The sequence below is a fragment of the Gossypium arboreum genome, chromosome 12, assembly GCF_025698485.1.
Source record: "Gossypium arboreum isolate Shixiya-1 chromosome 12, ASM2569848v2, whole genome shotgun sequence".
In the NCBI taxonomy this organism is placed as follows: domain Eukaryota; kingdom Viridiplantae; phylum Streptophyta; class Magnoliopsida; order Malvales; family Malvaceae; genus Gossypium; species Gossypium arboreum.
In genome coordinates this window covers 106,914,284-106,927,368 of record NC_069081.1, presented here as the reverse complement: position 1 = coordinate 106,927,368, position 13,085 = coordinate 106,914,284, and positions in this window count along the sequence as shown.

The following is a 13,085-nucleotide window of genomic DNA, read 5'->3' as shown; positions in this document are numbered from 1 at the left end:
ACATAATTAGCCTAATTAATATACTTAATCATCTTAAACTTGCTCTGTCATTCCAGCCCCGGGTTTTCAGCAGCTACGAACTGAGAATTGAACATGCAGATGCAGTAAAGCTGTCTTGAGTGTTGTGTGCTGTGTTGGATGTGGTCCTAAATCCCTTTTTTTTCTTTTCTTTTTTTCCTTTTTGTCTTACATTATAAGATCAAGCTAACAAGATGCATGTCACTGTAAGTTCCAAAATCATATATATGGCTGTTGTTGGTCGTTCAATATTTTGCATTATCATTTGAGTATGTACAACCAATCTAATCTTTATGTGATCCGATGAATATCGGTGGCTAACAATGTACATCCTTTGAGATTCACGAAGAGCCATGCTTTTCCCCTCATCATGCAACTCACACATACGTGATACCTGTACATATTTTTGTTTGGACTCCTTCCTTTTAAATTACAATGAGGACTTGACAAATAATTAAATTGCTCCTATACCCAGGGGATTTGGTAAAGCAGAAGTAGCATGCGGTGTGGACTACCCAGGTCCACTGCATGCCACCATCTAGTTTGGCAGCCACCATACTGAAAGGTCTCTTTGAAGAAGATTCAAATGGTTGGAAACAGTGGAGCATTTTATTCATCCATCCTGTACGTAGAGTCATAATTTAAAACATGTCTCCTCGTTTCGAAAGCCTTCGAATTTCTCACTCTTCACATACGCATTATCATGAATCCTTCAACTTTACTAGTTTCTTGTTACCTTCCTTTCCGTACTTTTTCATCTGCTTCCTTGCTAGAATGGATTAATTTTGCAAATTTCTTCTTGGTAGACTTAATTGCAAATTTTTGTAGTAATAAATTTATAGGCATTCCATTTCATATTGTCTGTCCGCTACCATTGTAGTTTTTCAACTTATAGTCAACCTTCTGGGCTAGTTTGGTAATGTTTTTGAAAAGTGCTGTGAAAAAGTGTTTTTGAAAAGTTTGGTTTAAAATTTGAGTGTTCAGATTCTTGTTAAAAAGTGTTTTTGACAAATAAAATGTCTATTTTAGACATGTTATTATAAAGTAACAAATATGTATTTAAATAATATTTAAATTAGTTAATATTATTATATTTTAGTAAGAATATAAAAAATTATTATAACTTCTTGTTAATATTTTAATATATAAAATATAAATTTTAAATATTTTTAAGCAATAAATATTAATTATTTATAAAATTTAATTAGAATATATAAACAATATTTTAAATATTTAAATATAACTATTAAATATTTGTATTAGTATTTTAAAAATATTTTTTATTTTTAATTAATAATTTTAACACATTTATAATTAAGTACCAAGAAAAAAGAGAAAGTACTATGTTATTGGAGGGTGAAAAATAATTAAGCATTAAAAGTACTTTTGGGAGAGAAAAAACTAAAATTTTTAGCTTCTGCTTTTTAGAAGTGCTTTTCAAAAGCATTTCTAAAAAGTTAAAAACATCAGCCAAAAGCAGCTTGTTCTGCACAACTTTTCTTTCAGAAGTGCTTTTGAAAAGCAATGCAGAACTGGCCCTAAGAATTGAACTCTCTTTGTATCTCATTTCTCAATAAATGTGATACTATATTATTTTTAATTTTAATTTGAATATAAAAAAATATGTGGTAAAAGTGAAAGTTAAATATAAAATATCATAAAACGAAAAATTAAATATTTTTAACAATATTCAAACTAATAATAAAAATAATTGATTTAAATTATTGTGTACTAAAGCAATTCATTAAGTAATAAGTCATTGTTTATTTATTTATCTTTTTCAAATAGTTTTTATATATGTTATCAAACATATGTTTTAAACTATTAAAAATATTAATTTTCAATAAATTAATTTTTGATCAAATAAAGATTTCTCATTTCAAATGGTTTTTAAGGGTGTATTTGATTATATATCAATAAAAATATTTCAATTGCTTATTTAACCCAAATATAAACTTATTAAAAACAACTCTTTTCGAAAACTTATATTTGAATTTATATTTCAAAATCTTAGATTTGAAAATATTGATTTTAAATTCATGATTCCCAAATTATTGTTTGGGAATTAAAATAGGTTAAATTTAAAATTTTGAATTAATTCAAATTCATTTTAAATTCATTTTAGCAAATCAAGCCTTTTAGTAAAACAATCAAATTACGAGGTGATCCGGTCACACCTCATAAAAAAAATTGGTGGCGACTCCATCTTTATTTTCAAAATATAAGTTGATTTAAAAAAAAAAGCAAAAAAAGGTTTCGACATTATAAATAATTTAATTTTTTAAAATTATTGTTAAAGCTGAAATCTAAATTTAAATTAGTAGTTCTAAAATAAAATGTTGGCACTATTAGTTGTTGTGGGTCACGAGCATGTAACTTGTTTTGAATTTATCTTTATTTTATATAAGCCCTTTCCTTAAGGTGATTTTTGAATTGTGTCCACTGCACTACGATCAACATCTTCTGGAGTCTTTTTTGAACGAATTTTTTTCTATGGAAAAATAAAGTATCTTGGTGAAATCTTTTATAATGATTTTCAGAACAACTTATGGTTGTTCAAAGACCTTTTCATACATTTTATTAGGTATCAAGGAAAGTCAATTCTCGCCTCAAAGGATACGTCTCTTCTGATCAATAAGTGGAAATATTACTTTGTCGATTTATGGCAATATTATTTTTACCTGTGGTCTCGATCTTTCTTTTAGTTGTTGAATCTCTCTTTGATTGATCAATGTGTGATATTCCGAATCCTCATTACTAATAGAATCGAAACGATTAAATTTAAATTTAGATTTCAGCTTTAACAATAATTTTAAAAAATTAAATTATTTATAATGTCGAAACCTTTTTTTGCTTTTTTTTTAAATCAACTTATATTTTGAAAATAAAGATGGAGTCGCCACCAATTTTTTTTATGAGGTGTGACCGAATCACCTCGTAATTTGATTGTTTTACTAAAAGGCTTGATTTGCTAAAACAATGATTTTTGTTCTACAAAAATTCAAAAAACGGGGGCGGGAGTCGATTACACACGAGGAAGGATTAGCACCCTCGTTACGCCCAAAATTGGTACCTAATTGATTACTCGATGTCTTAGTACCGAAAATTAAAAATTTGAAGAGAATTTAAAACGCGATCCCACTTTGTATAATGTTATTTTTAATTACAATCACTTGAATAAATCAAAACGTATGTAAAAGGCCCTCTTATCTCGAGGTAACAAAAGGTCATATTCTGTAAGTTAGGACACAACATCTCGAATCCTCGAAAATAAGCTTGCTCTTTATTTTAATTACTATTTAAATCTCATGTGTTTTAATTTTAAAAGGAACGTTCTGTTATTTACGTTCAATGAGAAAGTCGAACCCCGTAAGTTAGTGTACGACTTTTCAAATCTCTAAATACGAAACATTCCCGTAATTTTAAAAATTTCTTCTTTATGCATAAGTAAAAAATTATATAACACTTAAAAAAATGTGTATTTATCTTATTTGGGTATAATTCAACAATACATAAATATATCTAAACCCAGTTCATGACGTGATTATAAAGAACTAAAATGAAATGGTAGTGTATAAAATGGATCAATGATATACGAAAAATTAAAAAATATTGTGCTAGTGAATGACAATAATGTAACTACGATAGTGATAACACACCAATTTATAATAAAGATGGCAATTATTGTGTAATAATTATTATTCTAATAATAATAGAAATAATCAAGAAACGTAAGTAGTAGTAGTAATAATAATAATAATAAAGGTGCAAGTAAAACACATAAATAATCTAATTTTGAAAGTATAAAAAGGTAATAAATATATAAATAAATAATAAAATAATAATAACAATAGTAAAGGCAAAAGAAAAAAAATAAAATTCACAAAAAATCAATTTTAAATATTAAAAAGTAAAGGAATAATAAATAAATAAATAAAATAAAATAATATATAAAAAAATCTATACAAGGTCGAAATTAAATAAATAAGGATTAAATTGAAATTGAAATGAAATTAAGAGTCTAAATTATAATAAAATAAATGCATAAATATAAGAATGACTAAATTGAAACTTAAGTGGAGTTTTGGGGGCAAATCGGGATAAAATAAAAATAAAGGACTAAATTGTAACGTGCAAAAAAGAGGAGGGACCAACTGGGAAATTATTCCCAGACCCTCGAACGCAATGTTCCATGAGGGACTAAAGTGAAAGAAAACCAAAATTAAACGGTAAAATTAAAAAAAAAAACAAAATGGGACTGGAATGAAAAACAATTAAAAAGTGGAAGAACCAAAGGCGCAAATAGACCATTTTTAAAAAAAATGCAGATCCTAAGGCGGGGGGGTCAATTTTCAAGTCAGTCTTCAAAATGACACCGTTTTGGCGTCTGCAACTTAAGCCCAAAACGACATCGTTTTGAAGGGCTATGTAAGTCAAAAAGTTAAGAAAAAAATTCATTTTATCCATTTAAAAAAAAATCCAGCCCCTTTTTTTTCTCTCTGTCCTCCCCCACTCTTGCCTTAGCACCAGCGAGCTTCCGCCGCGACGATCACTAGCGGCCGAAAAACCTAAAAAACCCTTTTTTGGCCCCTTTTCTTCATAGAACATAAATCTAAGGACAAAATCCTGAAAAAGCATCCCAAAGTAAAAAAAAATGATAAAACCTTTCGATTTCTTTTTCTTTTTTTTAAATAAAAGTAGAGGGAACGCCCTTACATCTTCGATCCGACGAAGGGTTTCCCCCTACCACAAGTAAAAAAATCGAGCCCTCTTTTTATTTTTATTTTTCGAAAATAAATAATAAGTGAAATAAAATAAACTACCTTTGTCTTTTAGAAATTTTATTGTTTTCCTTTTTTTATTTTTCTTCTTTTTAGTATTTGCTAAAAAATCCCTGAAAACCTTACAAAGATTCGGCATTTATAGTCGTTTTTCAGATAACAATCTTTTTCTTTTTTCTTTTCTTTTTATCTCTGCTTGGCTACTATTTATTGCATGTTGTTTCTTCGTGTTTGGTTTCTATCCTCTCTTTTCTTTTTGTAGGTGGTGGTTGGCAATGACGGTGGCGGCACAAGCTAGGGTGCGGTGGCAACGTAGGTGTAACATCCTGATTTTTGGGTTTTTTGTGATTCTCGAGATTTTGGTAAAGTTTTTAAAATTTGGTATTTGGTTGTGAAATTCATAATTGGAGTATGTAATTGGGCTTATGGAAGGCCCATGGGATGGCCAAAACCCGGTAGAATTTTTGAATTTTGGACTTAAGGAGTTAGGGGCTTTGGATAGGTGGCCTTATTAAAAGGTGTGGGTAAAATGTAGCACAAAAAGAGCCCCTGGCAATATGGCTAAGTGACGCCACTAAGGAGCTAAAAAGGTGGCGTGTAAGTGGTTGGGGGAAAGCCAGAGTTCGATTCACTATGATGGCAAATGTGATGTTATTTTTATGCCTTGAGCATGCAGAAGTTGAAGCCGAATGGAACTTTGTTGGAGAGAGTTTGAATCAGTTGAATGCTTGAATTAAGGAGTGATAAGGGGAGAGATTTTAGGGATTTGAAGGAGGGATTAGAGTTGGCTGAATAGAGGGGATTAGGGAGGAGAAATCGGCTTGGGGATTTTGAGGGTAGTATTTCGGCATTAGGCTATAGTTGTGCCGATTTTCCTCTATTGGAACACCATAGAGCCATTCTTTTCTTCCTTTTTCTTCTCTAACCGGAACTATCACCCTTTCCATTCATCTTTCTTTCTTTTCTTCTCCAAAACCAGTCTACTATTCCTTTCTGCCCATCTACTACTCTCTTTCTCATCATCACTTTTGCCGAAAAGCCATAAAAGTCGAAACCTGTGAAGCTTGGTTGTGCCGATTTCTTGTTGACCAGCAAAATTATTTTTCTCTTCACTTTTTGGTGGCCAATTCCTTCATCTGCTAAGTTTTAAGCGGTACAAAAAAGAAAGACTGCGATAAGTATTCATACTCCAATCGATTCAGTAGTATAACTGTTGACAAAAGCTGAAACCCCCTATAGTTTAAAGAGGTTGTCGAATTGAGATATAGGCCTTATTGAGCTTCTTCATTTGATTTTTATGGTTTATATAGTGGAATAGATAACTTTGGAGGAGCAGTAAGGCTTGGAGTGTCAGTGTTGGATAAGCTTGAATCATATCGTCAGACCCTGTGAAGGTAAGTGAACTAAGGCCATTAGGGGTTCTTTGGCCGATTTTGGTAAGGTAAGATTTGGGTTGATTAGCATGAACTGTAGACTAAGAATGGTGGTGAATAATTGTAGGTTTCCGTGGGAGACTTCGTTGGTGAACGTCACAAAACAGGTGTGTAACGAACCCTCTTTCGTAGCTTAACTCGATATATGCCGAAAAGCCGAAATGTCGAAAATTTCGGCATTTCGAGGACTCGTGAGCATGCGAAAGCTCATAGGTTAGCTAGATACGCTAAGTTTGATGATCGGGATGGTTGGAGCAGTAAGGCACGATTTGTCGCATCACGGTAAGTTGGGCCTCGAGGGTCGAATCGGCCCAATGGGCTTTTCGGCCCATTTGGGTAAGTTTGGTAGAAAATGGAATCCAGATAAATCACACATTAAGACAGTTAATACCGTTATGGAATATAGGCTAAATGGGCCTAGATAACTAGATCGGCCATGCAGGGCCCATTAGGGGTTTTTGGCCCAATGACTCGGTTTTGCTAGAATGGGCTAGAATCGCTGTTTTAACACTTGAAATTATTGATAATTGATAATGAGCATGGAAAACCCTAATAATTGATAGAGAAATGAAATTACCCTTATAATGTGAAAATGACCTTTTTTGCCTTTAGGTGAAAATGACCATTATACCCCTAGGGTTATGTTATAATTAAGATGCATGTAATACTATTTTTGTACATGATATGCCATGATATGTTTATGATATGCTATGATATATTCACATATGCATGGGTTGGGTTTTATATGAACGGAGGAAGTGCTAAAAGGGCTTTGCCCTAATTTACCGAAAAGGGCTTTGCCCCAGTTATTAAAAGAGGCTAGGCCTCCAGTTATATGAAAGCAGCTATACTGCCAGTGGAGAGTTTGGTTGGGTGGGTTGAGTTATTCCCCACATGGAAGCTTGGTTGGTACGGGTGGAGAGTAGCGGTTGGTGGGTTGAGTAGTCTCCCCAAACGGGCTTGTATACATCTATTAATATTGCATGTGATATTAAAATGGGCCTATGGGCCATACCGATTAAAGTAAAGGCTTCGACCCAGTGATATGATTTATGAAAAGACTTTGGCCCAGTAACCGTTAAATGAAAGGCTTCAGCCCAGTATATACTGAAACTGAACTTGGGCTTAGGCCAAGTATGCTGATATTGGTTGGGCTTTGAAAGGGGCTTGTTGCACACTGAGTTTCCAAACTCACCCCCTTCCTTATCCTTGCAGGTGAGCCTTGATGTAGGGACTTGAAGCCGGAGGGGATTCAGCGTGGCCGCGGTGATCGCTCTTGGACTTTACAATAAGTAACCGGTTTCCTTTAGTTTATCTTAAATACTATTTATTTTTGGGTTGTAATAAGGCCATTTTAACTATTTTCTGGGATTATTTTATTTTTTAATAACTCTAAATATTTCAGATAATAATTCAAATGGGCTAGACTTAGGGCGCAATTACAAAATGATACTCATTTTCAAAATAACGCAACGACACGATTAACCGGTTTATCAAAGATATTTACTCAAATGAATTTCAACTCATTTACCAAAGTGTGGCAATGGTTGTGGGCATGTCTAGGATTGGATCCAATCGAGAGCCTGGTACTTAAGCAGCCTTCATGGCTCACCTCCTCTGCTTCGGATACCTACCTAGTGCACAGCTTCCATTCACTTTGTTAACTTTGCAAAAGACGATCTGTAACACCCCGTACCAGAGTCCATTACCGGAGTCGAACACAAGGTGCACACAGACTTAACTTAATTATTTTCACAGTCCATTTAAAATTTTCCAGACAAGCTGGTTACTGCATCACTGTTGCCTTAAAAATCATATCTTGAGTTTCAAAGCTCAAAAATCAGTTTCGTAATTTTTCCCTGAAATTAGACTCATATGTCCATCTACATGTTTTTTTCTAGAATTTTTGGTCGGGCTAATTAGTACAGTTTATTAGTTAAAGTCTCTCATGTTACAGGGATCGACTGCACTAACCTTCGCGTATTACAACTTGGATATCTCCCTGTGCAGGGCTTCAATACTGATGTCGTTTGTTTCTATAGAAACTAGACTCAAATAGGAATCTATACATATATGTAATGACTCCTAATTGTCTCTGGTTAATTTAAAATGAATTTCCAAAGTCGGAACAGGGAATCCAGAAACCGTTCTGGCCCTGTTCTGCGAAAACCTAAATATCTCTTAACATATAACTCATATGACCGTTTTGTTTCTTCCATATGAAAGTAGATTCATCAAGGTTAATTTACATAATTTATTCACTATTTAATTCCATCCCTACTATTTTTAGTTATTTTTCACATCCACATCACTGCTGCTGTCAGCATCTGCCCTTGAGGTAGACTTTACCTATTTCATAATTTCCATGAACCAACTAGAGTTTTGTCATACATAGGTCCATATATGATCATATTTAGCCATTCCAAGGGCTGATCATTGCCCAACACTTCCATTCCATTCCATATCCACATCATGAAACCATATACATATACATAAACACAAATGGTCTAGTGCCATACTCCACTTCTATGAGCCATTTTCGCATGGCTGTACACACATACATCACAAAAAGTATTTGAAAAACAACAAAGGGTAGTCCTATACATGCCATATCCAGAGTTCAACTAAAAGAGTACCAAAAGGGCTTTGATAGTGTGGATGACTTCGACTTCGATGATCCCGAATCCGATAGCTAACGAGCAAAATCTATAAAACAGAGAGCCAAAGCAACGGGGTAAGCATTTTAATGCTTAGTAAGTCTCAAGTAATGAAATCAGCTTTGACTAAAGTATTACATTCACATAGCTAAATGAATCACTTTAGTAATACACATTCTCATAATCATACTTACTTCACACTTCATCAACATATACACACACAAGGTATCAACCTATCTAAGAGCCGAAAGTTCGTTAGTCGATTGAACAAACACTATTTCAAGCGAATCGACTTTTCCGATGCACATGTAAACATACCTTATCGTATGGGTTTTTCGAGCGTATTAATTGAATTTATTACAGCACCAAAGCGCTCACCTTCAAACCGAGTTTCTTCGGAATTTAGCCGAATATAACCACAAGCACAATTGCCTTCGGGTCTTAACCCGGATTTGGTAACTTGCACAAATGCCTTGGTCTTAGCCGGATATAACAACTTCATACGAATGCCTTGGTCTTAGCCCAGATATAATCACTAGCATAAATGCCTTCGGGACTTAGCCCGGGTATCATTCAATTGCTCATGTACACATATATCAATAATCACGACACATCCATATTTCATTTTCGTTACTAAGGCTCAACCACAAAACATTTATCAAACCCTTCCAATTTCGGCTCAATAGCCACACACAAAGAGCATGATTTCAATTGGCATTACAACGTAGTCCCTACGCACATTCGGCTATCCGCCATAATATGACAAATCATTTCAATATAATTCAAATAGGGTCGTTACTCGAAGACTTACCTCGGATGTTGTCGAACGATTTCGACGGCTATTCGCTCACTTTTTCCTTCCCCTTATTAGATTTAGTCCCCCTTTGCTCTTGAGCTTAATTTAACAAATAAATTGATTTAATCATTTGAGCATCGACAAGAGAAATTCAAGGTACTTAGCCCACATATATTCATTAGACATTAAAGTCGCATATGTATGGAAATCATGAATCAAACTCAACACATTAGTTAGTACTCTCCTTAGCCGAATTTTCCAAGCCAAGAATAGGCATCAATATGCTTGCCTCTAACCGAATGCATGCACACCAATCCCCTCATGTGGCGAATATGCATGTCCATGTTGAGGCCAATTATACACTTAATACCACACATAAAGCGGCATACATTTTACTAACTAACGATTCCATATTGTAACTCAATACGCATCAATCATTTACTTCATAACAGAAACATCATCATATGAAAATATATACCTTGAGATAGTATATATGTCATACCAATACATCATGTGCAAACATATATATATATATATATATATATGCTAGAGCTGAATCTCAAAGTTGATTATAACTAAACATGAACATAAATCCAAAACACAAATCTTACCTACCATGCAATAAGCATAAATTATACTTATGGACGTACCATGGCCGAATACATCACAACACCATACCGTTTCAATTTTGGTCATGGTTAAACAAAGAACTTAATGTCTCACTCCAAAAATGCTAAAAAGAAGGTCCAAGAGCCATCAATCCACCATCACATGTATCATTAGCAAGCTTCATATTTAACATGCAATGGCATCAACACAAAATCCACCTTGGCCGAATATCATCCCAATGACATAGCAAAGTTTTGAACCATGGACTAATTAGAACTCAAGCTAGCAACTAAAAACATGCATGAATCTCATGGAACACCATCAAACATACCTTAACTTAGATGCAAATATGGCCGAATATCTTCAACCTTTCTCCTTTCAAACCGGCCAAGAAGAACCAAAGGATGAAGCTTTTCTTTTCTCTTTTTTCTTTTTCTTCCTAGTTTTGGCTCAAAGAAAGGATGAACAAATTTTTTTTCTTTTTTTCTTCAACTCACGGCAATGGGGGGAATCACACACCTTCTTTCTTTTTTTTTTTTCATTTCTTTATTCCTCACCTTAGTTTAATGTTTCCTCCCATATTGCACCAACAAAACATGTCTATGATATGTTTTGCCCATCCTCCTTTGTCATGGCCGGCCACCACTTATAAAAAGAGGGGTATTTGACATGCAAAACCATTGTTTTGCATGCATGCTTCAATTAGTCATCACACATTTCCCTATCCTACTTTCAAAGTTTACTACTAGGTCCTTTTTAGTGAAATTCACATTTATAACCCTAAATCAAATCATCAAAAATGTCACACACGAATTAACACATATCATAAGCATCAAAATGAATATTAAATTATTTTTATGCCTCGGTTTTGTGGTCCCAAAACCACATTCCGGCTAGGGTCGTTTTAAGGCTGTCACACGATCCTTTAAAACACTAATACGAGTCATGGGTTTTTAAAACTTTAATGTGACACGTCAGATTCGGTCATAACGTCTGGGCCGGGTTTAAGGTGTTACATTTAGTGGTATCAGAGCCCGGTTGTAACAACTCGGCTGTGGGTTTTTTAAACGGGTCTAAAATCAAGAGTTTCGAAACAAAGTTGTTTAAATCAAATTTTAAGAATTACTATTTTCTGTGATCAAATACATATTTTTGTTTTAAATGGTTTGGAGAAAGAAGTGGCACACTGAATCCCCGGCACCAAGTCTGTAAGTACACTTTCCTTGACATTATGTGATATTGATATGATAGAACTGAGCCCCTTCTATGATACTTTAGATAGGATAGAGCTGTAAAACGGTAGGAATGAGACTATAGCTAGGCTACGACATTGCGAAAACAATCCTTGAACTGCTATATATCCATAAGACATCTCGTAATAAACAATTGAAATATTAAACTAATGTCATAAAATTCGTAATCAGATAATTCGATATGAGTACAAGAGGAACTCGTGGACGAGGCCGCGGACGTGGTCGCGGAAGGGTGCAAGCTGAATCTTCATCCTCAGGGCATAGGCCAGCTGATAAGGCATTTGTGCCACAAGCAACTGAGATTGGGTCATATGATCAGGCTGCAGGGGACGATGCTTTGTCCCAAGCAATGTTAAGCGTTTTAGAAAGGGTTGTTGGAGCTGGCACCGGGACAGTAAATAGGGGATCCATCTCTGAGCAACTCCGGGGTAACGGAGTAGAGGTTTTTAGGGGCGTATCTAGAGTAGCCTCAAATGTGGCTGAATATTGGCTAGAGGCAACAGAGTGGATTATGGACGACCTGGATTGCTCTGTGGAGCAAAAGCTGAAGGGGGCTGTGTCGTTGCTACGAGATGAGGCATACCGGTGGTAGATCACCGTAAGGGAGAGTACTCCGATCAAATGAGTAACCTGGGAATTGTTCAAGACTGCTTTTAAGGGGAGGTATGTTAGAGCTAGTTATGTAGATGCCCGTCGAAAGGAATTTTTGAATCTGGTTCAGGGTAATAAGACTATTGCGGAGTATGAGGCGGAATTCTTGAGGTTGAGTCAATATGCTAGCGGGATAGTTGCGACCGAATATGAGTGCATTGTTCGATTAAAGGATGGCCTCCGAGATGAACTTAGGGTGCTAATAGCTCCACAGAGAGGGTGTAATTTCATTGCGTTAGTAGAGAAGGCTAAGATAGCCGAGGAAGTAAAACGAACTGAACGGCAAAATTGTGAGAGGGATCGACCCAGATTTAGGAGGGATTCTGGACCCTCGGGTGTTACAAATAGGAATGTTAAAAGAGCTAGAATGGAGGAACCGGTTCGAGCAGTTCCAGTGAATACCTTTAGACCGCAGGCTTGCAGAGATTGTGGCAGAGTACATATGGGGGAGTGCTGGAAACGAACTGGGGCATACTTTTGATGTGGGTCAAAGGAACATAAGTTCAGAGAGTGTCCTCGGAGAGCAGCTCAGGATCAAGCTGCGAAACAAAGAGGTGTCCAACAGCCGCGTGGAGGACCACCACCACAAAGAGGCCGTGGGCAAGGTGGGGCGAAAATGGTAATGGACGTGGACGTGGGGCACTTGGCAGTGGTGCTGGACATGCTGAAGCTCGACAGCCGGCGTTGGTTTATGCTGTACGGCGTTGTGAGGAGGGTGATGCTCTTGATGTTATAACTGGTACGTTCTTCATTCATAGCACGCCTTACACTGCTTTGATTGATGTGGGTTCCACTCACTCGTATGTTGCTTGTGATGTATCTGGGGCATTGGGTGTGCTTCCTGAGGAGACTGTGAGTGGGGTATCGGTGATAAGCCCTTTAGGACA